Below are 22,591 nucleotides of genomic sequence, written 5' to 3' on the forward strand. Positions count from 1 at the left end.
GTAAGTGGCTTGTATTAACTTCCTCTACATAATAAATGCTATTTGTTGAAGTGAGACAACCCCTTTAAGTAAAAGTCTGGGCATATTCTTTTAACTTGTAATTTGTAGAAAATTGACTTCCAGTGTGTGAAAGTATTAACTAGGAGCGAGGCTGCATTATTTGGAGAAATTTTTTTTCTGCCGCCACTTTGAAATCCACCATTTTGTGTTCAGCTCAGGTTAATCGAGTGCAAAGGGGGTCTTATGATTCGGAACACACTAGAAATGTCGGTTTTGAGCTATCTTTACCTGTTTGAAAGTTAAGCAAGGTCAAAGTTTCCTAAAGTGTGTGTTCCATGTGTCTACCATTCTGCCAGATGCACATGGTTAAGCAATTAATCCAATTGTCATGAACACGCTGAAGAACCACAGGTGATATTTTGCCATTAGAGCCATATGCAGAATTAGTGCTAACATGAAAAGTGCTTTGGTTCTCCTTCTGGTCACCATTGATGACTTTGTAGTCAGTCAGCAGACAGTGATTGGCTGTAGTGGTCTTTTGTGCTGATTTACAGGTATGCATTTCAAAAACCAGTCAAAGTTCAGGGTCACTGAACTTTGACAAAACTTTTGATATGTCATAGCGACATATCAAAGGTTTTTTATTGGTACTGAGCTGAGTGCTGAGACAAAGACAGAAGCATTCACATATTATGCTCTCACCTCCCTGCAGGAGACGGGTTCAAGAGAAAGTCTATGTATTGGTGGATATACACGTACCAATAATCAGCCAGATTATCGGGAATGCTCGTACATTGGGTGATCCTGTCATTCGTGCAGGCACACATCATCGTTTCTGGGCAGCAGATTGTGCGGTCTAAACGGCAATCTGCTACCCAGAAACAAGGATTCTGTAGGGGGTCGCGGGGCCTCGACCTCATACTGTGAAGAAAATCTCCTTCACTGAGCGACTGAGCAGCCGACTGTCAGTGAGGAACACTTCCTTCTAGGGTTGTTGCAGGTATCAAAATATCAATACTTTTGTCCCGGTATCGAAATGATACCAGGATTTGAGATTTATTGATACTAGGCTGTGCTACTGTGCAGTCTAGTATCAGAGAACATGAGTGCGCTGCTGTCAGCGTGCACCGTGTTCTCAGCAGCACAAGGGAGAAGAAGTCAATCTCTCCTCCCCCCCCCCCCCCCCCCCCGTGCCGCTGCTGCCAATAAGAAGAGAGAGGGGCGAGCGCACTGCGACACCAATAAAAGTAATAAAGTTTTATACAAATACATGTGCTGGCAGCAGAATCACATAGCCGCCATTAGCAGCAGTTAACCCCTCAGGTGCGGCACCTAAGGGGTTACCTGCCGCTGGTCGCAGCTCCCAGCTATGTGATTCTGCTGCTGGCACCCGCTTCCTGTGTTAAAGGTTAATTATCATTGGTGGCGCAGTACGCCTACCCCCCCCCCCTCAACCCCCCAGTATTAAAATCATTGGTGGCAGTGGCCATAGGGTCCCTTCTCCTCTCCTCCTCATTGGTGGCAGTGTCAGCTTCTGATCGAAGCCCCAGCAGTGTAATTCTGGGGCTCTGATCGGTTACTATGGCAGCCAGGACGCTACGGAAGCCCTGACTGCCATGGTAACATCCGTGCTTCTGTGTGTAAAAAGCACAGGTCAGCAGGGAGAGTGTGAGGTCATATTCACCCTAATAGAGCTCTATTAGGGTGAATAGGAAAAGGGATCAAAAGATCCTAGGTTCTAGCCCCTAAGGGGGCTAATAGTTATTAAATAAAAAGTAAAAAAATAAACACCAAATTATTAAGTATAAATCACCCCCTTTCCCAATTTTACATATAAAATATATAAACAAATAAATAAACCACGTCCAAAAACTCCAAACTATTAAAATATAAAAAAAATCTCCTATGCGGTGAACGCCGGAACATAAAAAAAAAAATTAAAACTGCGCGATTTGCCATTTTTTTTTAATGTGGGATGCACGTGGCTTTTTTGGTGGTTCATTTTTTTCTCGTGGTATCGAGTATCGCAATACTTTTTTTTGGTATCGAAATCGAATCAAAATTTTAGCATCGCAACAACCCTACTTCCTTCCCAACAATCCGCTGTTCCATCGGCCCATGTAGACCTACTCTGTCTCAGCACTCAGAACCCCACTGATCAAAACCTTTGATATGTTCTAAAGACTTATCAGAAGTTTGGTGAAAGCTCATTGACCATTAAAGGAAATCATTTTGGAATACATGTGATGCACTGGATAAGTTTTATTAATCTTTGAGGGGTCGGAAGAAAACAGTTCCACCATATTTTTTTTGTGTGTTGGTGTTTTTATAGTGTTTCATGTTAGGATGTCTGCTTTCAGAGGTGCAGTTAAAGCTGATATCAGAAAAATCAGTAATAAACATATTAGAGGAAATAACAGAAATAATGACAATGAAGAAGCTACAACAAAATCATGAGCTCACAATATGCCCCGCCGACAAAGGCGGAGCAATTGTGATCCTTGATACTGAAAAATACATAGCACAATGCCAGAGACAACTGGCGGACATTAATACATATGTTCCATTAGATAAAGATCCAGTTAAGACCTATTATAAAACATTGACTGAGATGTGTGAGAGAGCACATCAATGTGGAATTCTAAATAAATCGGAATTTGACTTCATTTTGGGAACTCTGTGCAGACTTTGGTTTTTTACTGTATCCCGAAAGTCCATAAAGACCCTATTAATCCTCCTGGAAGACCGATTTCTGCAGCCCTATGTCGGAAACACCCCATCACATTTAAAATATACCACAGAAGTAATAACGTTATTTGAAAATACAGTGTGTCAATCCCATTGGATTTTAGCTACACTTGATGTTAGTGCATTATACACATGTATAAATCATGAACAAGGTATTCAAGCAGTAAAGAAAAAGAAAAGAAACTGAGGAACAAATATTTTTTCTGGACGATATTAAGTTTGTACTCGGACAGAATTATTTTTATTTTAATCATGGTTATTATTTGTAAACTACAGGGACTGCTATGGGCACCAAGTTCGCCTCCAGTTACACCAATTTATTTATGGCAGCTTGGGAGCAAGAATCCATCACTCCCAGAATGGGGGCGGACCTGGTGCTCTGGCGAAGGTATATAGACGACTTTTTATTTTATTTGGGGAGGTACACATCAAACATTGATTGAGTTTATAAACTCAATCAATGATAATCTATATAATTTAAAGAGGACCTTTCATCGGTCCAAACATTGTGAACTAAGTATCATGACATATACAGCGGCGCCCAGGGATCTCACTGCACTTACTATTATCCCTGGGCGCCGCTCCGTTCTCCCGTTATGTCCTCCGGTATGTTCGGGGACTTGGTTATAGTAGGCGGAGTCTGCCCTTGTTCTGCTGGGCGTCTCCTTCTCCTAGGCTGTAGCGCTGGCCAATCGCAGCGCAGAGCTCACAGCCTGGGAGGTTTTTTCTCCCAGGCTGTGAGCTCTGCGATGCGATTCGCCAGCGCTACAGCCTAGGAGAAGGAGACGCCCAGCAGAACAAGGGCAGTCTCCTCCTACTAGAACCAAGTCCCCGAACATACCGGAGGACATAACGGGAGAACGGAGCGGCGCCCAGGCATATTAGTAAGTGCAGTGAGATCCCTGGGCGCCGCTGTATATGTCATGATACTTAGTTCACAATGTCAGGATCGGTGAAAGGTCCTCTTTAAAGTTTACACCTAACATAAATGACAAATCAGTTGAATTTTTGGATCTTAAAATAGAAAGGCAGGAGAGAGATTCATCTGTAGCACATTTCAAAAAGATGTAGCCAAAAATAGTTTTATTCTTCCCACCAGCTGTCACCTACCAAGATGGTTACTTAATGTACCAAAAAGTCAATTTCGACGACTGAAGAGAAATTGTACCCAAAACAATCAATTCGAAACTGAGGCAGAAAATCTAAAGGCCCAATTTCTGGAAAATCAGTATCCATTCAAAACACTAGAGAAATCACTGAGAGAGGTAAATCAACTAGACAGAGCCACTTTATTTTTTTTAACCAAAACCTAAACAAGTCGAACAGACACGATCTGACCCCTGTAAATTAGTTTTACCATTCAACACCAAATACAAAAAAGTATCTAAAATAATACAAAAACATTGGCATTTACTGAAAGAAGATAGGATATTGGTCTCCATTATCCCCGATCGACCTCCAATAGTATATTCAAAAGCGCCCAATTTGGGGTTACAAATAGTATCAACAGTAAAAATTTTAAAAATAGTGACAGTTAGTGACAAAAAATTGGATGTCATTCATCATTTTTTTTTTTTAGATGCGGCAATTGCCAGAATTGTAGACAGACTAACTTTCAAAGAAAAATAAACATAATAAAATCTACAACAAATAATTATCAATGGGAAATAAAAGAACTACTCACATGTAACAGTAAGTCAGTCATTTACATATTGGAATGTCCTTGTCAAAGACCATATATAGGACGAACAAAAAGAACTCTGAAGACAAGAATAGCCGAACACATTAAAGCACACACTTTCAAACCACTTTAAAACATGTCATGAGAGCAACCCAAAAGGTTTAAAATTTGCAGCATTTGAAATCGTTCCAATTGAGAGGAGGAGACTTCATTGCCCAACTGTCTAGGTGTGAAGCTAGAAGAATTAATGAATTTGGAACCTTAATGCCAAAGAGTTTGAATGCTGAGTTTTAAATTTGTGGCTTTTTTTTTTTATAGAGGATGGTGGGACGGTTCACACGAGACGTCAGTGCCGAGTTATAAGTCTACGCACTGTTGTTTCCTGCGTCTATCCTCTCATCCCATGTCTTCAAGCAGTAGATATAACAGCACTACAATAGCAGTATGGATGTAATGACGCCAGTGATCCATATAGTTCCTCTTTAAAAAATCTTTTGGGGCCATATGACCAGAATAGATGGTATTTAAAGAGTTAAATATACGCAAAATGTGGCCTTTGCCATATGTGGGAGAATGTGATGGAGGGTTGGGTGTCGGGAATGGATGGAGGCTGGGTTGCTAAAGAGTTGCAGCTGATGAGTTTCCTCTTGAACCTGCGCTTGGAATATACCATGGTTATTGATAATGAAGTAAATTAAAACATTAATACAATAAGTAGAACATAGTATTAAGGCATACAATTAAATTTTTCCTTCATTATTTAATTACTATTTTCATAATTTTTTCCATTTTTTTGTATTGTTTTATTTTTTCTATTTTAAATTTTTTCCTCAATGAGCAATGTACAAAACCTACATTAGTGTTAAAATAGACTGCCATATGCTTCCATGGCCAAATTTGTCACTACAACCATGACTGGAATCTGATTGTTTTCTGAATGGAATAAATGCAGAGTGTGAACGGAATCATGATGAAAAGCACTGCACAAAATGTATCAATCATTGTACATGTAGTGCATTATTATTATATACATATATCAACACCCTTTTGGTTATATTAACCATTTACTGTTACAATCAGGATAGTAATATACATATTTGATGCTAAATAAGCTGCCAGTAATTTGATATATGCAAATTAATATATGTAGATTAGGTCAATATGAAACCATAAACACTAATGTGTAGATACCATCCACGTAAAAATATGGGCCATTTATAGAAAAACAACTAAAAACTATTAGCGACATGTAATATATACAAATAACCTACATTGGAATGAGTCTCAAATGGCGATATATATATATATAAAAATGAGTTTCTGTCTGTCTGTCTAGAGTGACTTTCTTTATGCGCGACCAAACGACTGGACCAATCTTCACCAAATTTGGCACACAGGTGCATCAGGTGTCTGGGTCTGTTTTAGACTGGGTCTCAGTTCTCTAGGACGTACCGTTCCTGAGATATTCAGGAACGGTAAAAATGACCTGCATTAGCCAATAGAAGCCGGCAAGCCTTTCACTTAAATCCGAACTGCCATTTACACGTTAACATGTACCTTATCAGCTAATAGAAGCTTGCAGGTCCTACTCCAGGTTGCCATAACAACTGATCACAGATTTTAGCACTTCGCAGGTCCTTAAATATTCAGTCATATGGCGCACGACGGCACAACTACACTGCTACATGCATGGGGGGGCAGGGGCCACTATTAAACATAAGGGCTCTGTGGAGTTCACTGTTAAGGTCACTGTTAAAGACGTTCTTTATGCGCGACCACACAACTGGACCGATCTTCACCAAATTTGGCACACAGGTACATCAGGTGTCCGGGAAGGTTTTAGACCGGGTCTCAGCTCTCTAGGACTTACCTGTGGAGGTCAATCTTAAAGGGGCGGGTACTGTAGAGGTCACTGTTATGGGGCGACTGTTGATATCTTTTTACGACACACAGAAACATAAAATTAAATAGATAAAATATACCTGTGCGAAGCCGGGTCCTTCTGCTAGCCTCATATATATAAAAATGAGTTTCTGTCTGTCTGGACGCTCTTTATGCGCGACCAAATGACTGGACCGATCTTCACCAAATTTGTCACACAGGTACATCAGGTGTCCGGGAAGGTTTTAGACCAGGTCTCAGCTCTCTAGGACTTACCGATCCTGCGATATTCCCCAAGAATGACCTGCATTAGCCAATAGAAGCCAGCAGGCCTTTCACCGAAATCCAAACTGCCATTTACATGTCCCTTATTAGCCAATAGAAGCTCACAGGTCCTACTCCAGGTTGCCATAACAACTGATCAGAGGTTTTAGCAGTTCGCAGGTCCTTAAATATTCAGTCATATGACGTATGACTGCACAACTACACTGCTACATGCATGGGGGGCAGGGGCCACTATTAAACAGACGGGCACTGTGGACGTCACTGTTAAAGGGGCAGGCACTGTGGAGGTCACTTAAAGGGGCGAGTACTGTCCAAGTCATGTTAAAGGGGCGGGTATTGTGATGGTCACTGTTAAAGGGGCAGCCTCTATGAAGGTCACTGTAAAAGGAGTGGTCAATGTTAATAGGTTGGGCACTGTGAAGGTCACTGTAAAAGGGCGGGCACTGTGGAGGTCACTGTTAAAGGGGCGGCCTCTATGAAGGTCACTGTTAAAAAGGTGGACAATATTAAAGGGGCACGCACTGTTAAGGGGGCAGGTACTGTGGAGGTCACTGTTAAAGGGGCGGGTACTGTGGAGGTCACTGTTAAAAGGACGGCCACTATGAAGGTCAATGTTAAAGGGGTGGTCAATGTTAAATGGGCGGGCACTGTGGAGGTCACTGTTAAAGGGGCGGGCACTGTGGAGGTCACTGTTAAAGGTGCAGGCACTGTGGAGATCACTGTTAAAGGGGCAGCCTCTATGAAGGTCACTGTTAAAAAGGTGGACAATATTAAAGGGGCACGCACTGTTAAGGGGGCAGGTACTGTGGAGGTCACTGTTAAAGGGGCGGTTACTGTGGAGGTCACTGTTAAAATGGCGGGGGCTTTGGAAGTCACTGTTAAAGGGACGGCACTGTGAAGGTCACTGTTAAAGGGACGGCCACTATGAAGGTCAATGTTAAAGGGGTGGTCAATGTTAAATGGGCAGGCACTGTGGAGGTCACTGTTAAAGGGACGGGCACTGTGGAGGTCACTGTTAAAGGTGCAGGCACTGTGGAGATCACTGTTAAAGGGGCAGGCACTGTGGAGGTCATTGTTAAAAGGGCGGTTACTAATAAACAGATGGGGCAATGTGGAGGTCACTGTTAAAGGGGCGGGCACTGTGGAGGTCACTGTTAAAAGGGCAGGTAGTGCAGAGGTCACTATTAAAGGGGCCGGCACTGTGGAGGTCACTGTTAAAGTGGCAGCCACTATGAAGGTCACTGTAAAAGGGGTGGTCAATATTAAAAAGGCGGGCACTGTCCAGGGCACTGTTAAAAGGGCGGGCATTGTGGAGGTCACTGTTAAAGGGGCGGGCACTTTGGACATCACTGTTAAAGGGGCGGACACTGTGGAGGTCACTGTTAAAGGGGTGAGCACTGTGGAGATCACTGTTAAAGGGGCGGGCCCTGTGGAGGTCACTGTCAAAGGGGCGGGTACTGTAGAGGTCACTGTTATGTAGGAAACTGTTGATATCTTTTCACGACACACGGAAACATAAAATAAAATAGATGAAATATACCCGTGCGAAGCCGGGCCCTTCTACTAGTCTCTTATATATATATAAATGAGTTTCTGTCTGTCTGGACGTTCTTTATGTTCGACCAAACGACTGGACTGATCTTCACCAAATTTGGCACATAGGTACATCAGGTGTCCCGGAAGGTTTTAGACCGGGTCTCGGCTCTCTAGTAGAGTTGAGCGAACTGTAAAGTTCGGGCTCATACTGAACTTTTGGATTTTTGGAAGCCGAACCCGAACATTTCAGTAAAAGTTCGGTTTCGGTGTTCGGCGCTTTCTCTGTGCTTTTTGAAAGGCTGCAGAGCAGCCAATCAACAAGCGTTTAACAGTCTGACCTTAGAAGCCATCACAGCCATGCCTATTAATGGCATGGCTGTGATTGGCCAGTGCAGCATGTGACCCAGGCTTTATATAAGCTTGAGTCACGTAGCGCTGCACGTCACTCTGCTGTTACAGTGTAGGGAGAGGATGCTGCTGGACTGATGATTTCAGGGAGAGAATAGGAGAGAATCTAACTCAGCGATCTACATACAATTAGTTGTGGGGATGCAGGGCATAATCTTTTTATCCTGCCCTGAGCCCATTGACCGGAAAAAAATAACTTTTATCCGTTTGATAGTTAGGTGGGCGGCGGTGGCGGCCATTTTATGCAAGCTCAGTGCACCAGCACTGCATCTGAGCTTTTGTGACATTCTAATCCAAGCTTGAAAAACTGCACTTATAATCTTGTTGTAAAAAATCACCCTTTTTTGGCAATATACAACATCTGGTACATTTGCAGGATTAGTCAGTGTGCATTTTTAGCTAGAAATACAGGCATAATTTTCTGGGTTTTTTAAAACACCTTTTTTGTGAAAAATACACTGATTTACATCCCTAGTTGCATCTGGACATGTGAAATTCAAACGTTATATACAGCTTTCATGTTCTGTTAGTAAAAAAAACAAAAACTTTTTGGGCAATATACAACATCTGGATTAGTCAGTGTGCAATTTAAGCTAGAAATACAGCCATAATTTTCTGGGTTTTTTAAAACACCCTTTTTGTGCAAAATACACTATTTTACATCCCTAGCTGCATCTGGACGTGTGAAATTCAAACGTTATATACAGCTTTCATATTCTGTTAGTAAAAAAAAACAAAAACTTTTTGGGCAATATACAACATCTGGATTAGTCAGTGTGCAATTTAAGCTAGAAATACAGCCATAATTTTCTGGGTTTTTAAAAACACACTTTTTTTTTGCCAAAAACCACTATTTTACAGCAAGTGTGAAATTCAAGTTTAATATATACAGCTTTCATATTCTGTTAATAAAACCCCCCCACTTTTTTGGCAATATACAACATCTGGTGCATTTGCAGGATTAGTCAGTGTGCAATTTAAGCTAGAAATACAGCCATAATGTTCTTGGTTTTTAAAAACACACCTTTTGGCCAAAAATACACAATTTTACAGCCCTTGCAGCATCAGCACGTGTGAAATTCAAGGGTTATATACTGCTGTCATATTCAGTTATTGAACAAACACCCGTTAGGGCAAAAAAAGTTTATTTGGCAGCCTTTGCTGCATATGTCATTGCGAGATACACCCTTTATATATTTGGTTTATATTCAGATATTTGAAATACCGCCATTTGGTGCACAAATCTTTGTGCATCTCTTTAATTGAGGCCTAGTGTGGTTTAGGGCGTGTGAGATACACCCTTTAAATACAGGGGTTCTATTCAGGTATTTCAAATACAGCCATTTTGGGCACAAATCTTTAATTGAGGCCTATTTTGGATCAGGGCGTGTGAGATACACCCTTTATATACAGGGGTTATATTGTTCTATTAATAAAACACCCTTTTTTTTTTGCAAAATACACAGTTGTTGCGCTCTTGCAGTATCAAGACATTTGAAATTCCAGGGTTATATACTGCTGTCATATTCAGTTAATAAACAAACACCCATTTGGGCAAAAAAAGTTTATTTGGCAGCCTTTGCTGCAGATGTCATTGTGAGATACACCCTTTAAATACAGGGGTTCTATTTAGATATTTGAAATACAGCCATTTTGTGCACAAATCTTTAATTTAGGCCTAGTGTGGGTCAGGGCGTGTGAGATACACCCTGTATATACAGGGCTTATTTTCTATTAATAAAACACCCTTTTGGGGCAAAATACAGAATTGTTGCGCCCTTACATCATCAAGACGTTTGAAATTCCAGGGTTATGTACTGCTGTCATATTCAGTTATTAAACTAACACCAGTTTGGGCAAAAAAAATAAATTTGGGAGCCTTTGCTGCAGATGTCATTGTGAGATACACCCTTTAAATACAGGGGTTCTATTCAAATATTTGAAATACCGCCATTTTGTGCACAAATATTTTATTGCGGCCTAGTGTGGGTCAGGGCGTGTGAGATGCACTCTGTATATACAGGGCTCATATTCTTCTATTAATAAAACACCCTTTTTGGGGCAAAATACACCAGGGGAGGGCTGGCAGCCTTAGTCCTGGGGGGCAAATCCAGTCAAGTGGCACATTTTTAGCCCCGCCCATTATTAAAATCCCCTCCTACATTTAATAGGCCACTCCCAACACACACTGTACAGCTGACATTCTATAGTTGAGGCCTGTCTACACATCATACGGAGAGGGGAGGCCTGTCCTGGCTGCACTGCCTGCTTATATAACAAGCTACAGCCAGGAAGCTCCTCCGCTCTCCTCCCTCCCCTGATCCTGCTCAAGGCTTGTGGTTCCCCCCTACCATCTGCCAACCGCCCATGGCCTGCTGCCCCCTTTTGTCGTCCTCACCCAGCTCTGAATCCTCCTTCTGCAAATGGCAGGGGGAGGAGCCGGAGCATCTCCTCTCCTACATAGCACCACATACCTCTTACATCCAGTGATGTCACCTTTGATGTATACGTTCTCTTTCCTCATCTTCTCCATTCAGACCAGCCCGCCATGATGAATTTTCTGCCATCTCCCGTCTCTGCAGAGATTGAGAAACAGACATTAGTTTCCTGCCACCCCCAATACTATACTGCAGAAACAGTCCCCCTGGAAATACTACTACCACACAGATAGTGCCCCCAATACTATACTGCAGAAACAGTACCCCTGGGAATACTACTACCACACAGATAGTGCCCCCTTAAACAATTATTGGCACACAGTGCTCTAAAAAATAACGGCGCTCAGACACTAATAGTATAAAGATAATGTCCCCCAAAAATAATTGTGCTAAGCTGATACTATGCCAGGGTGCCCCCAAAGTAACAGTGCCCCCCAAAATCCCACCAATAGAAATAATTCTCTGCCAGAGCACACTTAGTAGTAATAATGCCCCTATAGTGCCCTAGTAATCATGTTCCTCATAGCCCCCCAGTAGTAGTAAAGCTCCCCATAATACCCCCTAGTAGTACTAATTTTCCCTATAATATGACAGTACATGAAATACCCCCGCTTAGTGCCTGCAGTTGAGCTAATGTCCCCATAATGTATGCCAGTATAAAATACCCCTATATAGTGCCCCAGTAAATGCACTCATACTGCTCCTCTCCCCCTTCCCCATAGTGTCCCCCATAATATGCCAGTAAAAAAATGCCCCTTAGTACCCCCAGCAGATGCCCCTATAGTGCTCCTCTCCTCCACAATGTGCCAGTAAAAAAATTCCCCTTCTTAGTGCCACCATATGCCCCAATACTGCTCCACTCCCCCATAGTGCCCCAAATAATGCCCCATAGTGCCGCTCTCCCCTATAGTGCCTGCCATAATGTGCCAGTAAAAAATGCCGCCTTAGTGCTACCAAATGCCATAGTGCCCCCCATAATGTTCCAATACAAAAGGCCCCTTTAGAGCCCCCACTTAATGCCCCTATAGTAACACCAGATGCCCCATAGTGCTGCTCTCCCCTATAGCGCCCCCCAGAATGTGCCAATAATTAAAAAAAAAGCCCCTTTAGAGCCCCCAGATACCCCCATAGTGCTCCTCTCCCCCATGGTGCCCCCCCATAATGTGCCAGCAAGAAATGCCCCCATAGTGCCAGCTCCTCCAATAGTTCCAGCTCCCCTCATAGTGCCAGCTCCCCCCATAGTGCCAGCTCCCCACCCATAGTTCCAGCCCCCCCATAGTGCCAGCCCCCCCATAGTGCCATCCCCCTTATAGTGCCATCCCCCTTATAGTGCCAGTTCCCCCATAGTGCCAGCTCCTCCCCCATAGTGTCAGCCCCCCCATAGTGTCAGCCCCCCCATAGTGCCAGCCCCCCCTATAGTGCCAGCTCCGCCTATAGTGCAAGCCCCCCCATAGTGCCAGCCCCCCCCATAGTTCCAGCTCCCCCATAGTTCCAGCCCCCCCTATAGTGCCAGCTCCCCCTATAGTGCTAGCTCCCCCAAAGTGCCAGATCCCCCCCCATAGTGCCAAATCCCCCCATAGTGCCAGATCCCCCCCTATAGTGGCAGATCCCCCCCATAGTGCCAGATCCCCCCCCATAGTGCCAGATCCCCCTATAGTGCCAGCTTCCCCTATAGTGCCCCCCATAGTGCTAGCTCCCCCAAAGTGCCAGATCCCCCCCATAGTGCCAGATTCCCCCCCCATAGGGCCAGCCCCCCCTATAGTGCAAGCCCCCCCTATAGTGCCAGATCCCCCCTATAGTGCCAGATCCCCCCATAGTGCCAGATCCCCCCATAGTGCCAGATCCCCCCCATAGTTCCAGATCCCCCCCCATAGTGCCAGCCCCCCCTATAGTGCCAGCTCCCCCTATAGTGCAAGCCCCCCCATAGTGCCAGATCCACCCCCCCCCCATAGTGCCAGATCCACCCCCCCCATGAAGAAAAAAAACACTAATACTTACCTCCATCAGTAGCGATGCAAGTCTCTTCTGGCCTGTGTCCCTGCTGTGTGCTGCCGGGCTCAGGCGTCGCGATGATAATGACGTCATCGCGCTGCCTGAGCCGGCCTCTGATAGGCTGCAGGCATTAGTGCCTGCGGCCTATCAGAAGAACAGGGGAGGGACACGCCTCTCCCCCCCCTGACCCACAGCACACAGCACGGCCGCAATGACATCCAGGGCCGCGCCGCCTGTGGTGATCGGCGGTGCAGCCCTGAAGATTAAAACATTTTTTTTTTTAAATATTCAGGTATTTGAAATACAGCCATTTTGGGCAAACAAATTTTATTGAGGCCTAGTCTGGTTCAGGGCGTGTGAGATACACCCTGCACAGTCGTTCTATTCTACTATTAATTAAACACCCTGTGGGGGGTTAGCTCTTCACCGGGGGTCATTCTCACAGATACACCTTTAGGACACCAGGTTTCAGGTCCAAATAGTGCATTTATTGTTCAACACCAGCAACAATAAAATGACAAAATAATAAACACTCGCCCGTCCAGGCTCTAACTAAACATAAAGTTTCCTGACTCACCTAGGTCCCAGTTCACACCCTGTGAACTCATGCTGCTTTGTCAGCCAATGTCACACAGCCTCCTGGCTGTACAGAGCACAGTACGCCCACTGTCTCCAGTTCAGTATTTCTTGTGGGGGATTGGGGCTCAGTAGTCTGCCTGACTATGGCCCTGCGACCCTCCCAGGCGTCGCTGCGTCCCCCAACTCCAGGCTATCTGGCAGCCTTGTGGTCCCTCAGCCTTGCCCAGCTGAGACCACACAGACAGAGCCTCCAGGCCTCTGTCCACAGGTAACACACTACCCCATTTCTGACACTCTGGGAGGTGCCTTATGCCAGGCTGATTACCTCCAGCTTGTCTCACCTGTGGTGGAACAGGGGTGTGGACCACACTATCCACCCCTTCCATGCCTCTAACCTGAGTGAGACCTGTCACTGTCACTGTCTCACAACCCATTTAGGGCAAGATCCTAAATTCAATAAATATGAGGAGAGCGTCAAATGAGGGCCGTGGCCCAGGTCGTGGTGCTGCTGGTGGAGCTCCTGTTGCAGGGAGAGGACGTGCTCGATCTGTGTGCTTCACTTCCTGTCAGCTGACCAGTGTGACATCATCGCAAGTCCTGCAAGGTGAGAGCTGCAGGAGAAATCAAACATCGGGCTGTGTACTGCGCTTGGAGACAGGGCCGGGGGGGCAATGGTGTATGCTAGGGGGGAGCGCTGCCCTTTCCCCAGGGGGTGGTGCTTTCTCCCGGTATGGAGACCGGGCTGCGGCCATCCGGCGCACTTTACCAGACAGCCAGGACGGAAATGTGAGGAGGGAGAGCGGTGGAGACCTGAAGCAAGCAGCTCCGGGAGTATGGGAGGTGGAGGTGGAAGTAGAAGAATTGGAAAAGCTGTGTGTGCATTCAAGTGGACTGTCGCAGACGGGAAGTGCTCAAGTGCTCCAGCAAGGAGCAGTGTAGAGAAGCAGGGCCTCGGTGGCGGGAGTCTCAGGAAGATAAGCAGCCTGGACTCCTCGCTAGACCGGGCTGGTTTGCGTTTAGGGAAGCCATACGTGACTTTGGAGAAGAAACCTGTTGCTGAACAGGCAATGGATAAGCAAAACAAGGTTATTGCTGAGCAATCAGCACTCAGAAATGTGGTTACTACCAAAGCTGCAAGTCAAGCGGTGGTGAAAGCGTCACCAAAGGTATTCAGGGGGAAATGTCTAGGACTGGAGCAGGGGAGGAGGTAAGTGACTCCAAACAGAGTAGGAGTGTATCTCACCCTGAGGTGTCTCGTTCTGGAGTGTCAGGCATATCTTGCCCTAATGCGTCTCAAACTACAAGCAAGGGGATTAAAATGATGCCTAATTGGGGAATCCAGGGTCCCACAGATACTGCATCAGACCTGGCTTCCCGTGTAATGTACTATCTTGGACTGTATGATACTGTTAAAAAGGACTTAAGGAAAGCAAAATTGGAGTACAAAAATATCAAAATGCAGGAGGACTTATTACCTAAGCGAAGGAGAGGAACCCTCACTGCTAAGTTAGATAAGTTGGAGGAAGAGGTGTCAGTATTGGAAGAAAGGAAAGCTGGTATAGAAAGAAATGGCGACTCTTTTATGGAAAAGTTCAGAAATGATGATCGTTTTGAAAATATGTCCGGTTGTCAGTCTGGATCTTCTGACCTGTCAGGGCTGCAGGTCAGGAGCCAGAGAGAGGCGGCAGAAAGTGAATCTGAACAGGACTTCTTGCCAGATGGGCAGGGGGAAACCTCTTGGTGTCAGGGAATAGCCTCCGGGGAGGAAAGCGAGTCTGGTGGTGGGCTGATACTACAGAAGATCAGGCAGCTAGAATCCCCGGTAGGTAAGCTCTATTTTGGTAATGAAGAGGTACCCGAAGAGGAAAAAGTAAAGGTGGAAAAAAGTAAAACCAAAGTCACAGAGAGAGAGGTCCTGGTGTATACCCCTTTTAACCCCGCTGCTGAGCCCAGCCTAGCTCCTGATGTGGAGCTGGGTTGTACAGAGCGGGAGAGTTGTTTTGCTGCAAGGTGAAGGACAAGGTGAAGGAGAGTTTTTGGCTGCGGACAAGGTAAATATGGATGAGGTGAGGGCGGACAAGGTCGCAAAAAGGGCGGACAAGGTAGCTCCTTCTGTGGTAGAGGGGGTGGTGGTGCCTGCAAAGGCACCACTGAGGTCTGAAAAGACAATGGCAAAAGATAAGAAAAGTGATGGCAAAGTGATGGAGCCAGTACATAATACAGGGGTGATTAAGGGTAGAAGTGGAAAGAACCCGGCCATTCTAGGGGGAGTGAGTGGTGGTTCCCGGGGAAAAAGTGATAAACATGTGGTGAAAAGTGGAGTGAACGATGCAAAAAGAGATGTGAAAGGTAGTATGAAAGAAGGGGAGAATGGAGTCGGTAATGGAGGACCAAGTGCGGATGCAAGTGGGAATGCAAAAGTAAGTGAAAATATGGAAGTGAGTGGAAATGATGTAAGTGGGAATGTTGTAGGTGGTGAAAATTTGGATATGGAAGAATATGATGAAAGGATTTTGAGTGCTGAGGATATGGAGAAGTTGAGAAAAGAGGAGGAGGAGGAAGAAAAGGAGAGACAGTCAAAAAAGGCAAAACGTACTTTTGCAAATGTCGTTAAGCAGGGAGCAAGGGACTCTTTACCCAAAGGATCTGGCAAAGGTAACTTGCAACGGCGCCTCTTGGGGGCCTTGAAAGAGTGTGCGGAGACCTCCATACAAGTAGAGGGTGAATCGGTTGTCCTGTCTTTCTGGACAGAGAGACACGGGTTGAGAGTCTTCCGAGAGGAAAAGGGGGGTGAGACCGTCTGGACTCACCCCACAGCCAGGGGGGACCGTAGGAATGTGGCCTGTCTGTTTTGGAAAAGTAAGGAAGCAACACCTTCCAGGAAGACTGTTTTGGAGCTTTTCCTGCAGATGGGTTTTGAGGCGAAAGACATCTATGCCCTCATCCATCCCTACGGGACCAACTTCTTTGACGTCAGCTTTGTCTGGCCAGAGGGGCTTGAGCTCTTCTGGTCCAGATATGAGCTGACAAAGAGAACCCCGGAGTGGCAGGGTTTTGCCGTCCAGGCCATCACCCGCCCGAACAAGGTGAAGAAAGTGACTGTCTTAACGTGTAATGAGTCTCTTTCTAGTGTATATAGATAGCGACCTGGCTGAGTCGCTATGGTGAAGTGGCCTACCCAGCCAAGGTCCTGGACGAGCATAGTATTTGGTCAGGGGCCTGGACCTTTAACATAACGTTGAGGGCCCAGGGAAATTCTGTTACCCATATCCCCTCCTCAGCCTTTATAGGGAGGGATCGGATAATGTTTTTTTACCAGGGGCAGCCAAAGGTCTGCCACAGGTGCGGCGACCCCACACACTTCAGTGCACAGTGTAAGACCCAGAGGTGCGTGAGGTGTGGAGGGAGTGACCATCTTGCCGCAACCTGTCGGAAGATCAGGTGTAACTTGTGTGGAGACCTGGGTCACCCATTTAGTCGCTGTCCGCTTGCCTTTGCCGACCAGGCTCGGGGACAGGCTCAAAACCAGGCAGGTACTAGCCGCAAGGCTGGGCCTGCAGTTGGTGAAGAGTCTGCTGCCGGGACTGGGCAGGCTGGTGAGGGGACAAGTGCCGGGGATCCCAGCACTGGAGGAAGCAAAAAGGATTCTGATAAGGAAAAAAAAATTACGGCAGCTAGGGTCAGGCGGCAGGAACAATGCCGTAAACAGAGGGAGCAGGAGGCAGCTAATCCCTCAACTGGTACCCTAGTTGAGAATCCGGCCAATAGTGGCCAAAATGACAGTGATAATGGGAACCCCGGAGTTCATCCTGAAGAGGCTGACCTCTCCGCTGTCTCTGTCTCCTCAGGTGGGGATAGTGTGGATGAGGAGGACAGTGAATGGTTGGTAAGGAGGAGGAACAAGCAGGGTAAGAAGAGAAACAGCAAGAGAGAGGACAGGAAGGCCTCTCTTGAGTGGGATCCGTCCATCCCACTCTCCCTTAACCAGATACCAAGGAAGGTTTCGGCTGGTGCCCCTCTTTTGGAGGTCTCCAACCGGTATTGCATCCTAAGTGATACCTCCGAGGCTGGCTTGGCTGAGGGGGGGGGGGGGGCGAGGGATGCAGTGCCGGAGGGTGAGAAGGCCTCCTCGCGGGTTGCCGGGCCCTGCCCTTCAGAGGGGAAACCTTCTGGAGGGGGGTGGCAAGTCAGATCCTGTGGGCAAAGAGAAATGTGATATGGATGTCTCCCAATGCCTGAAAAGGCAGAAAGAAAGTGAGGAGTCAGATGGTTGTGATGGTGAGGGTGGCGGTGGGGTTAAAAAGAAAGCTATCTAGTTCAATCACTTATGATGGCGGAACTCACCCCGTTGACGCTAGCAAGCATTAATGTTGCTAGCATTAAGTCAGACATGGCTCGTTATGTGGCCTTTGATTTTTTCAGCCATCTTGATGCTGATGTTTTATTTTTGCAAGAGACCTGGTTGATTTTCACTAGAGGTGGGACGAATCCAAATTTTTTCGAATCCAAATCCGAATCCGAATCCGAAAAGGTTCTCGAATATATCGAATCTTTCGAATCTCGAATCCTACGAATCCTGTACATAATTGTGTGAACGCATGGTGTAAGAAACAAAGTCAGACGGCGTCAGTTTGTCTGAACCTCCACCTCCCAGTCACGGTCGCACCCTATATGACCGCGATGACCCCTGCTATGACCCCTGCTCCTATCACTACAAAACATACAGGGTAATACAGCCACATACCTCTTACATCCAGTGACGTCTCTTGTAGATGTTCTCTTTCCTCATCTTCTCCTTTCAGACCTTCAGACCAGACACCAGTTTTCAGCCATTTTTCATCTCTGCAGCTTGACAAAAAAAAAAAAATCTTAGTTTACTACTTTTCCATCATCCTCCCATCTTCTGGACAAATCATCCTAACACCCCCAATACTGTGCCGCTGTGCTCCCCAATACTATACTGCAGAAACTACCCCTGATAATACTAGTACCACACAGAGCCCCCCATATAAAATACCCCTTCTTTGTGGCCTCAGTAGATGCCCCCACAGTGCCACCCAATAATGTGCCAGTAAGTGTCCCCATAGATGCCCCCCTAATCATGTGCCAGTATCAAGTGCGGAGTGCCTCTCTCCTCCCCCCATGTGCCGGTATGATAGTGCCATCTCCCCCCCAATGTGCCCGTATCATAGTGCCACCTCCCCCCATAATGTGCCCGTATCATAGTGCCACCTCCCCCCATAATGTGCCCGTATCATAGTGCCATCTCCTCCCATAATGTGCCGTATCATAGTGCCACCTCCCCCCATAATGTGCCCGTATCATAGTGCCATCTCCCCCCATAATGTGCCCGTATCATAGTGCCATCTCCCCCCATAATGTGCCCGTATCATAGTGCCTCCCCCCAATGTGCCAGTAGTATTATAGTGCCTCTCACCTCTCCCCTTGGCATTCACAGACCCCCCCCACCCCATAACGGTGCCATCCACAGACCCCCCCCACCCCATAACAGTGCCATCCACAGACCCCCCCCACCCCATAACAGTGCCATCCACAGACACCCCCCCACCCCATAACAGTGCCATCCACAGACCCCCCATCCTATAACAGTGCCATCCACAGACCCCCCCACCCCATAACAGTGCCATCCACAGACCCCCCCACCCCATACCAGTGCCATCCAGAGACCCACCCCACCCCATTACAGTGCCATCCACAGACACCCCCACCCCATAACAGTGCCATCCACAGACCCCCCATCCTATAACAGTGCCATCCACACCCCATAACAGTGCCATCCACAGACCCCCCCACCCCATAACAGTGCCATCCACAGACCCCCCCACCCCATTACAGTGCCATCCACAGACCCCCCCACCCCATAACAGTGCCATTCACAGACCCCACCACCCCATAACAGTGCCATCCACAGACCCCCCATCCTATAACAGTGCCATCCACAGACCCCCCCCACCCCATAACAGTGCCATCCACAGACCCCCCACCCCATAACAGTGCCATCCACAGACCCACCACCCACCCCTTAACAGTGTCATCCACAGACACCCCCCCATTGCCGCTCCAGTAGTAATATAATGTATAATTGTGATTAATAATCATGCTGCCCCCTCTGTGTGTAGTATTACATTGAATAAATCTTACTTACAGCCGGCTACTGCTATCATAACAGGCCGGCCGGGCAGACGAGCGGCAGCGTCACTGACTGACGTCACCTGCCTGAGCCGCCTGCTTTATGAATGAAGCGGCGCAAGCAGGTGACGTCAGTCAGTGACGCTGCCGCTCGTCTGCCCGGCCGGCCTCTTACGATAGCAGTAGCCGGCTGTAAGTAAGATTTATTCAATGTAATACTACACACAGAGGGGGCAGCATGATTATTAATCACAATTATACATTATATAACTACTGGAGCGGAGGGGCCGGAGCACAGTGAACGCACCGGCCCCCAGCTCCGCCTCCCAGTCCCTCCCACCAGAGATTCGTCGGATTCGTTTCAGGCAAATTACGTCTGGATTCCAGTCCACGAATCCCACGAATCCAGCAAGATTCGAGGGATTTGTGGATTCGACGAATCCCCCGTCCCATCTCTAATTTTAACTGAGTTAATAGAGAAAGCAAAGAGAGAGTGGAGACATGGTCCATCCTTCTGGTCTCTTGCGGCCAAGCCATATAGCGGGGTAGCGGTACTTTTTAAAACCGCTGGAAGAGTGGAATGCAGGAAAGTAATTAAACTAGAAATGGGAAGGTGCCTGATCCTGGATGTGCTCATGGAAGGACAAGAGCTGAGGCTCATTAACATCTATGGTCCACAAACTGTGTGGGACCGTAAATGTCTCCTCATGAGGATTAAACCTTACCTTTTTTCCAGCCGTCAGGTGATCTTTGGTGGAGACTTCAACAATGTGACAAGAGTCTGTGATAGGGGAGGATCCAGAGTCAGGCTGGATACTGATAGCGTCGTATTAAGTAAGATAGTTGAGGAAGCTAGTCTGGTGGATGCTCATTTAAAGCATAAGCCAGACCACGTGGACTTCACCTTTCAGCAGGGTAGCCATAGGTCTAGGATAGATAGGTTTTATTTGAAGGGGGAAGCAGTTTTTTCGGTCTTAAAAACTGAGGAAGTGGTTTTCTCTGATCACTGTTTAATTAGTTTTTCTTTGAATATTGCAGAGACCCCCTGTATGGGCAGAGGTTTGTGAAAGTTGAATTCATCTCTCCCGGAAGATGCGGCAACAAGACAATCCTTCGAGGAGTTCTTTCAGGGCCAGGAACCGTTAGTGGACCTCTGCAACAGTAAGTCAGAGTGGTGGGAGATGTTTAAAACAAGGACGGCGAGGTTCTTCTGGGAGCTCTCGTACCTCAGGTGCCAGGACAGAAATCATCTGTACCAGGAACTGAGGAAGAAACGTGAAAATCTTGTCTCGACGGAAAGTAGCCGCGAGGATATCTCTCGTGTGAAGTCCTTGCTTAAGAGGTGTCAGTACGATAGGTACGCATCTTTGGTTGCTGAGAGGGATTTCAGGAAATACCGCTCGCCCGACCCTTATGGCAACTGTAATATGTCAGTAAGAAGTAAGTTGGTGACAGGCCTGATTGATAGTACAGGATCCCTGAACAGGTACAAATCCGGGATCCTGGTGGTTGTCAGGTCTTTCTACTCTCACCTCTTGGGTAGGAAAGAACTAGATCGGGACAAGTTTTCAGCTTTCTTGGCTGAAGCTGTTCCCAAGGCAGGAATGGACCCCTCTATTGCCGTTTTGTCTGAACCAATCAGGGAAGAGGAAGTGAGACTGGCCATTGAAGGGCTTAGGCCCAAGAAATCGCCAGGTCCAGATGGCTTAACATCTGAGTGGTACAGGACTTTCATGAAACAGTTAGTTCCTCCATTGACTGAGGTCTTTAATGAGTGTCTTTCCTCGGGCACTTTACCAAAGTCAATGGGTAAGTCAGCCCTGATTATTCTGTCAAAGGGTAAAGATCCATCCCGTATTGAGAATTGGAGACCCATATCGCTTCTCAATACGGACAGAAAGGCAAAAATACTTTTTAATAGATTGGTGAAGTTTGCACCGAGACTTCTTTCGGGGGCTCAGCACTGCATAGTTCCCGGTCGGAGCGCTTTTAGCGCCATTCTCAGTGTCCGAGAGGCCGTGGAGCGAGGCAGGGCGGGCCTTTGAAAAGGGTTTCTTCTGACTTTGGATCAGGCTAAAGCTTTTGAACGGGTGAACCACGAGTACCTGTAGTCCGTCCTTTTGTGGTACGGTCTGCCGGGGAGGTTTGTGAATTGGCTAAAGGTCTTGTACAAAGGGGCTGAGAGTTTCCCGTTGGTCAATGGTTGGTCAGGACAGCCTTTCGAGGTGGCTTCCGGTGTCTATCAAGGATGTCCCTTAAGCCCCTTGCTGTACGTGTTTGCGATCGATCCCTTCATTAGAAGGGGAGATCGTGGACCGTTGGCAGGGGTGGGGATGGAATTGGCGGGGGCCGTCTTTGAGGGTGGTAGCGTATGCGGATAATGTCACCATTTTCGGGAGGTGGGGTGGGTGATGTCGGAAGTGGACGGCTATTCAGAGGTTTCTGGGTCTCGGATCAACCGTGATAAATGTGAAACTCTGTGGTTGGGAGAAGGAGATCCTGCTTTTGATCTCCAGGGCACTCTCCCAGAGCCTCAGAAAACTGTCAAAGTTCTCGGCATCAATTTTGGCCAGGATGAGGACTATAATCAGAAAAATTGGGAAGGCAGACTGAAAGATGTCGGTCAAAAGGTGGAACGCTGGAAGGGTTGGTCTTTGACCCTCAGGAAAGGGTTCACCTGTGCAAGGCTTATCTGATCCCGGTACTATTGTACTTGGGCACTGTCTGTGTCCTGCGAAGCTCTCTCTGGGCAACGGTCTACAGCCTCTTTTTCCAGATGTTATGGGGAAACAGGATGAACCTAGTCAAGAGAGATGTCACTTACCGACCAAGGAGACTAGGTGGGTTAGATATGGTCAACCCAGTGGTATTCCTAATGAATACCTTTTTAAAA

Source organism: Bufo bufo, chromosome 1 (genome assembly GCF_905171765.1).
Source record: "Bufo bufo chromosome 1, aBufBuf1.1, whole genome shotgun sequence".
In the NCBI taxonomy this organism is placed as follows: domain Eukaryota; kingdom Metazoa; phylum Chordata; class Amphibia; order Anura; family Bufonidae; genus Bufo; species Bufo bufo.